Here is an 8,907-nt window from a genome sequence, read left to right as displayed (position 1 = left end):
ACAATAGGCATATTGCCACAATATTTGATATTATGGTACTTGGTGTACAGGTGATAATAGAGCTCCCTGTTCGTCTTTAATTTACAACTTCATCAATTAGTTCGCTGAATTGACTTTGTATTACTTCTATGTGTGAAAAAGATATTTAGAAAAGGAATGGAATATGTTTGATAAGCGGCAGGTATGGTACATTAAAGGCCTTTTACAGGTACATGTACTTTACTCAACTCCTTACTAAACAATGCTAAATTAGGTAAAAGAAGTCAGGTATATTTGGAGGATTATGCTGGCCCATGTCCTTACGGGGATATTGGATTTCCATGGAAGTGAAATAAGTATTTGCGGCTATTTAGTCTATATACTCAATACTCACCTACTGAATTATTCTCCATAGAATATATTTTGACGTTCGAAGTGTCTTCTTAACACCCTGTCATACACTGTAACAAAACTGGAATCATATTGACGGAATAAAGTATCAAAGTCTACATGACTTGAACAAAAAAAAAAAAAAAAGAAGAGAAAATACAAACAGCTGGACTCCTTTACATCTATATATTTTGAGAAAGTGAAAAAAAGATCATTGCGCTAGTATCCTTCTTTTTCCAAATTCCTGCCCAGACTCTTTTTAACAACAACAACAACAAAAAAAAAAGATTACTTTATTCTAAGTTACTTTTATTCTCTGTGGCAGCTTTATTTCCACTTTTCATCACAGGGATACTTTTTTTGAAATTATGTTATATAAAAATTGACATTTTCCAGGAAAATTTTACCCCTAAATAATTTCGTAACACTTTGTTAAGGCAAAGGTAACGACCAATCGGGAACCCGAAGTACTAATTACTGAAAACCACAAAACACAATGTTATCTGATAGGAAAATGACATGAAGCTCGCCTATAGCACCTCCTTGATGGAGCGATATGAAACAAAAATCTGTGTTAAAGAAACAACTCAAGTTTCCAGGAAGATGTTTTAGTATGAAATAAAATTCCTTAATACACTCTTCATGCTACCCTTTATAATCTTATGTTACTATTCTGTTAGTCTTTCTACGTCACAGGCATGCGATTCGCTTTCATATCGATCTCATGTTTTTTTTTTTTTATGTTCCCTTTCTTTCATTTGATATACAGTATGAAATATTTGGCATATCCCATTATCATCTTACCGTGAGTAATGTCATCGAAGCTTTGAATTTGATTAATAGTTCGATTCGGAACTGGCAGACTGCATTAAATTCTTGACTACGTCTGGTCAAATTTCGAAATAAATTGTGTAAGTATTTGAATTATGTCTACCATTATCCTCCAGTATTTGGCACTGAAAATAAGCCAGGGCCACCGACTCTTTAATCAATATAGCCTATGTAACGTTGACAACGTCAAGTGACATAGCCCTACAGGTATACATGCTATGACGCGCGCTACGTGGGACCATCTGCAAATTACGTAGGAAAAAAAAAACAAAAACAAAAACGAACAACAACAAATGATACCGCCATAACTGACCCCCTCCACTTCCTGAATCATTGAGCAAACGATGATGCCCCTGATGACTCAGTCAGGATGCATCTATGGGCATACACAGCGATGATCAGGGGCGTCGATCCTACGGGGGGGGGGGGGGAGTGGAGGGTGTGCAAAGGGCCATTTGCCGTGCCCTCATGGAAATGTTGGGGGCAAACAATCAAACAATTCCCGAGATGAGGAAAAAAATACATCTCGAACTTTCTTGGTTGGAAATTGTCCAAAATAGATACCGCCAAAAATTCTTATGCACCAGATCGTTGAATTGCAATCATAGACATACAAAAGCTTCCCCACTGGGTCCCTTTCGACAGACTTTGTACACTTTTGAGATTGATGTATTTCCTGATGTTTTATTAAAAGTGTGCAGCAGATATTTCACTTACAAAAGTTTCCTCATAATAATGCCCAGGCGTCGATGGGGGGAGGGGATGGTTCCCTCCCATAAAAGTATTGGGGGCAAACATATTATTTTGCTCCTCCTCGTTATTACGGAGATGTGGAAATTTTCTGTCTTTTTTTTTAAATAGAAAACTGTCTAAATATATTACCCCAAGATGGCAAAATTTCAATTTTGAAAATACAAAACCTCCCTCGCGTGAGAGGGGAACAGTCCTACCCCCTTCCATACCCTCCTCATTCTGATCTTTGTACTTCATACACTTTTAGATTTCCAAATATTTCATCTAAAGTGTGCACCATGCAGGTCTTTCATTCAGTCAAAAAAAATTCAAACGTTTCTTCTGGTGGGTGGGAGGAGATAAACTATGGGGTTCTTCCACCTCCACAGATTTAATTAGTACTCACTTTTGGGATTGGAATTTTCCCAGATTCCATCATGAACGTGTTTACGAGATATTTTCATTTTGATTTGAATAAACACTTAAGCTCCCTCGTATGCAGGGGTGTCGATCCTAGTAGGGCTATACAGGGGGCAAACATATTGTCCCCATATTTCCCGAAATGAGGAAGATTTTCCTGCTTTTTGATTGAAACCTGTCCAAATATTTAACCCATATTATGCACCTGGTCCTCGAATTTCAATATTGTCAAAATGCGAAATTTTCCTTGCGTCGGAGGGTGATACCCCTTTCCACACACTTCCCCATTTCGTCGTCTATTATATACTTAATACACTTCGGAAAGTTGGGCAAATGCAGAATATTTCATCACAAAGTGTGCATCAAATCTGTCACTTCAATTCTAATAAACTCAAATGTTCCCTCATCCTCTTTAAATTTACCCTTTCCCCCACTCGGGTCCTATCCTTAGAATTAGATCTGGCATACTTTGGTGATTGACAATTTTCCGAACGTGGCGCAAAAGTGTGCATCAGATCGTTCTATTTCAATTATAAAAATGCAAAAAGTCCGTCGTGTGCAAGAGGACTATCCTCTCCCACATAGTCACCTCCCCCCGTCAACTTCCATATATTTGGTACTGAGATACCGCGATTTAGTCATTCGTAATATATGTGAATATTTATTTTTCTTAGTTTTTTTTTGACAGGAAAATAATCCAAAAATTTCACCAAAAGTGAGCACCAGATCTCCGAATTTCAGATCTGAAAAAGCATATCTTCCTCGTGTGGGAGTGGGCACAGCCACCCCCCCCCCCCATTCTTCTAATTCTAGTTTATATTTTACTATAGAATACTTACGCTTTTCACAAAAACAAAACTCGAATATCTCACCAAAAGTGTGCACCATATGTCTGAATTCCAGGCCTCCCTTGCGTGAGAAAGGACCTATCCCCCTTCACAGCACATTTTTGTGAATACAATTTAATGTTTCTTACTTTTGTGACAGAAGCAATATTTCACACACACACACACACACACACACACACAAAATGTGTGCACCTAGATCTCTGAAGTAAAGGTCTGATATTGCAAAATCTCCCTCATTGCAACTGACTGACAAATTGCCCTACATCGACGTAAATAAGCACTGAATTGATCAGTGTTTTAGTAGTAGCCATGATAAAAAATCATGGGCGTACATACTCGAGCAGGATTCGAACCCACGACCTCCTGATCACCGGACAGCGTCATCTCCACTAGACCACCGAGCTTTCGCCCGACAGCAAGTGTTGGTTCTAATCCTTATAGCATGCAGTGGGTACTGCTTTTGTTATTCAAATTTATAAAGTTCTTCCGTCGTGATGTTTTCATTGCAACTGATTGACAAATTGCCCTACATCGACGTAAATAAGCACTGAATTGATCAGTGTTTTAGTAGTAGCCATGATAAAAAATCATGGGCGTACATACTCGAGCAGGATTCGAACCCACGACCTCCTGATCACCGGACAGGCGTCATCTCCACTAGACCACCGAGCTTTCGCCCGACAGCAAGTGTTGGTTCTAATCCTTATAGCATGCAGTGGGTACTGCTTTTGTTATTCAAATTTATAAAGTTCTTCCGTCGTGATGTTTTCATTGCAACTGATTGACAAATTGCCCTACATCGACGTAAATAAGCACTGAATTGATCAGTGTTTTAGTAGTAGCCATGATAAAAAATCATGGGCGTACATACTCGAGCAGGATTCGAACCCACGACCTCCTGATCACCGGACAGGCGTCATCTCCACTAGACCACCGAGCTTTCGCCCGACAGCAAGTGTTGGTTCTAATCCTTATAGCATGCAGTGGGTACTGCTTTTGTTATTCAAATTTATAAAGTTCTTCCGTCGTGATGTTTTCATTGCAACTGATTGACAAATTGCCCTACATCGACGTAAATAAGCACTGAATTGATCAGTGTTTTTAGTAGTAGCCATGATAAAAAATCATGGGCGTACATACTCGAGCAGGATTCGAACCCACGACCTCCTGATCACCGGACAGGCGTCATCTCCACTAGACCACCGAGCTTTCGCCCGACAGCAAGTGTTGGTTCTAATCCTTATAGCATGCAGTGGGTACTGCTTTTGTTATTCAAATTTATAAAGTTCTTCCGTCGTGATGTTTTCATTGCAACTGATTGACAAATTGCCCTACATCGACGTAAATAAGCACTGAATTGATCAGTGTTTTAGTAGTAGCCATGATAAAAAATCATGGCGTACATACTCGAGCAGGATTCGAACCCACGACCTCCTGATCACCGGACAGGCGTCATCTCCACTAGACCACCGAGCTTTCGCCCGACAGCAAGTGTTGGTTCTAATCCTTATAGCATGCAGTGGGTACTGCTTTTGTTATTCAAATTTATAAAGTTCTTCCGTCGTGATGTTTTCATTGCAACTGATTGACAAATTGCCCTACATCGACGTAAATAAGCACTGAATTGATCAGTGTTTTAGTAGTAGCCATGATAAAAAAATCATGGGCGTACATACTCGAGCAGGATTCGAACCCACGACCTCCTGATCACCGGACAGGCGTCATCTCCACTAGACCACCGAGCTTTCGCCCGACAGCAAGTGTTGGTTCTAATCCTTATAGCATGCAGTGGGTACTGCTTTTGTTATTCAAATTTATAAAGTTCTTCCGTCGTGATGTTTTCATTGCAACTGATTGACAAATTTACGTCGATGTAGGGCAATTTGTCAATCAGTTGCAATGAAAACATCACGACGGAAGAACTTTATAAATTTGAATAACAAAAGCAGTACCCACTGCATGCTATAAGGATTAGAACCAACACTTGCTGTCGGGCGAAAGCTCGGTGGTCTAGTGGAGATGACGCCTGTCCGGTGATCAGGAGGTCGTGGGTTCGAATCCTGCTCGAGTATGTACGCCCATGATTTTTTATCATGGCTACTACTAAAACACTGATCAATTCAGTGCTTATTTACGTCGATGTAGGGCAATTGTCAATCAGTTGCAATGAAAACATCACGACGGAAGAACTTTATAAATTTGAATAACAAAAGCAGTACCCACTGCATGCTATAAGGATTAGAACCAACACTTGCTGTCGGGCGAAAGCTCGGTGGTCTAGTGGAGATGACGCCTGTCCGGTGATCAGGAGGTCGTGGGTTCGAATCCTGCTCGAGTATGTACGCCCATGATTTTTTATCATGGCTACTACTAAAACACTGATCAATTCAGTGCTTATTTACGTCGATGTAGGGCAATTTGTCAATCAGTTGCAATGAAAACATCACGACGGAAGAACTTTATAAATTTGAATAACAAAAGCAGTACCCACTGCATGCTATAAGGATTAGAACCAACACTTGCTGTCGGGCGAAAGCTCGGTGGTCTAGTGGAGATGACGCCTGTCCGGTGATCAGGAGGTCGTGGGTTCGAATCCTGCTCGAGTATGTACGCCCATGATTTTTTATCATGGCTACTACTAAAACACTGATCAATTCAGTGCTTATTTACGTCGATGTAGGGCAATTTGTCAATCAGTTGCAATGAAAACATCACGACGGAAGAACTTTATAAATTTGAATAACAAAAGCAGTACCCACTGCATGCTATAAGGATTAGAACCAACACTTGCTGTCGGGCGAAAGCTCGGTGGTCTAGTGGAGATGACGCCTGTCCGGTGATCAGGAGGTCGTGGGTTCGAATCCTGCTCGAGTATGTACGCCATGATTTTTTATCATGGCTACTACTAAAACACTGATCAATTCAGTGCTTATTTACGTCGATGTAGGGCAATTTGTCAATCAGTTGCAATGAAAACATCACGACGGAAGAACTTTATAAATTTGAATAACAAAAGCAGTACCCACTGCATGCTATAAGGATTAGAACCAACACTTGCTGTCGGGCGAAAGCTCGGTGGTCTAGTGGAGATGACGCCTGTCCGGTGATCAGGAGGTCGTGGGTTCGAATCCTGCTCGAGTATGTACGCCATGATTTTTATCATGGCTACTACTAAAACACTGATCAATTCAGTGCTTATTTACGTCGATGTAGGGCAATTTGTCAATCAGTTGCAATGAAAACATCACGACGGAAGAACTTTATAAATTTGAATAATCTCCCTCATGTTGGAGCGGGTAACTCCCTCCCTTATAGGGGCGTCGATCCTGGGGCGCAGGGGGCAGTTACTCCCCCCTCCCCCATAAAACATTGGAGGGGCAAACATATTATTTTGTCAAATAATCAACCAACACTTGACATGGAATGATACATACAGAAGATTAGTCCCAAATTGAAATAACACGTTATTAAATCATCTGTCGTCAAACACAAAGACATACCTTAGCTTATTTGGTTTTTTTTTGGCAGACACACTCACACACACACACACACTCACACATCCATCTTAAGTGTACGGAGAAATAGAGATGAGAAAAAGAAAGGTAGTGGAAGAAAGGAAGTCTAGTCAGTCATGGATACCTTCTGTCTAAATACACTCTGTTTATATAGAACTTTTCACCTAGAAAATGTAGTGGTAGATTTAAGGTCACCATCAATAGAATTACATTTCTTGACACCTGTAAAATATATAGATTGCAATCCGCTTAGAGTTGAATAAGTCAAAGGTTTACGAAAATTATAGCGTTCCCGAATTGGATATGAATGGAGTGAGGAATTAATCGGGAACATGTATAAACATACATAAACAACAAAACATTCAGTTTGACCGGATCAAAAATTGGAAGCATCCGAAATTGCACAAAGAGTGGTGAACTTGTTAATATAATGACTATTGCTTATTATACGTAAAGCTCGTTTTTTAAGCATATTACAATCTGTGAATGTGTACCCTGTTTGTGTTCCCCCAATTCATTGCAATAATCAAGATGAGGTAAAATTATTGCATTATAAATTTTTACCAAGATATTAGAAAGTAGTACACTTTGGCAGTTTGAAAAAAAAGACTTAAAACTCTATCACGTCTGATTCTGCAGAAGAATATGAATATTCCTTCTTGATTTAGGAGGTTTGGGTCCCCTAGGGACCCAAAGGGGAGCATGGTGCCAATTTGAACACATTGAGATTCTATCCCCTGGGAATGCTACTTGCCAAGTTTAGTGGATATCCAATATGTTATTATCAAGGACAACATGAAAATGTTGAAAGTTTAAGCACGGCGAACGCCGGACGAAGAGCGATCGCAATAGCTCACTTACTTGAGCCTTCGGCTCAGATGAGCTAAAATGCAAAAGCTCCCTCGTATACGGGGGCCTCAATCTTAGAGGGGGGGGGGGGGCAAACATATCATTTTGTTCCCCTAATGATTCCCGCAATGGGGACAATTTCTTGCTTTTGATAGAAAACTGTCCAAATATTTCATCAAAGTGTGCACCAGATCGCTGAATTTCAATTCTGAAAATGCAAAATTTCTCTCGCCTGGTAGGGGGATACCCATCCAAAAATGTTTCATCTAAATCGGGGTTCCCACTGTTGTGTGATCTATTGCGAACGACACGATTGGACATTCGTAACTGATCGTGGAAGTTTTGTTGAACTCGTCTGAAATTCACGTTTGCATACGAGGTTATGCCAGTAAATACGTGTTGGTTCGCTTGGATGCGACATGGTCACGATCGGTCTATTTCAAGCAATACGATCTGTCACGATCTGGTCTCCCTTTCAAATACGACCAGATAGGATTGTCCCGATTGAGTCTACGATTGGTTTTGATCTTACATGATCATTACTATCAGGATCCCCGATCTGGTGCGTGCAGCTACGTTCTGATAAGTTCCAATACCAAGAGTCCTATGAAGGTGATTAATAAAGTTCTCATGCAGAATTAATGATAAATCAGAACAAGTGAAGGAAATATCTCAGCATGGTATCTTGATCCAAAATCCGGTACATGTTGATTATGCGTTTTATGATTTTTGTTGTTGTTGTTGTTGTTGATTTAGGCCCCAGTCTTGCTAGTCATGTACCAGTAACATCAGATAAAGAATTTCATTATTTTCTACTTGATCCAAATCCTCAGGGGGTGTTTTTTATTCCCATCCAAGAATACGAGGTGAGGGACGTAGTTCACAAGTTAAAAACAAAAAAGAGTGCTGAAAATGATGGCATTACGAATTTTTTATTGAAAAATACTATATCCACAATATTGTCTCCTTTAACTGTTAACATAATCATATATCAAATTTGTCCCTTGTTACTGGCGTAGTACCCAGTCAAATGAAAATTGCTGACGTTGTTCCGGTTTATAAAAAAGGTAATAAAGAAGAAGTAAGTAATTGTCGTCCAATTTCTCATTTGACCGCGATTTCCAAGATTCTCGAACATTTGATATATTCTCTTGTTATTAAGTTCTTAAACGAATGTAATACTTTTTGTGATTCTCAATTTGGATTTAGAACAAAAAACCACACTCTACTACTCACGCTGTGCTTGCTTTTATCGATAAAATAGCCCACGCTATTGACGACTCATCACATACAGCTGGTATATTCCCGGACCTGTCCAAGGCCTTTGACACTATCAATCACGA

Source organism: Diadema setosum, chromosome 4, assembly GCF_964275005.1.
Source record: "Diadema setosum chromosome 4, eeDiaSeto1, whole genome shotgun sequence".
Classification (NCBI taxonomy): Eukaryota; Metazoa; Echinodermata; class Echinoidea; order Diadematoida; family Diadematidae; genus Diadema; species Diadema setosum.
Note: the sequence above shows the minus strand (reverse complement) of the source record.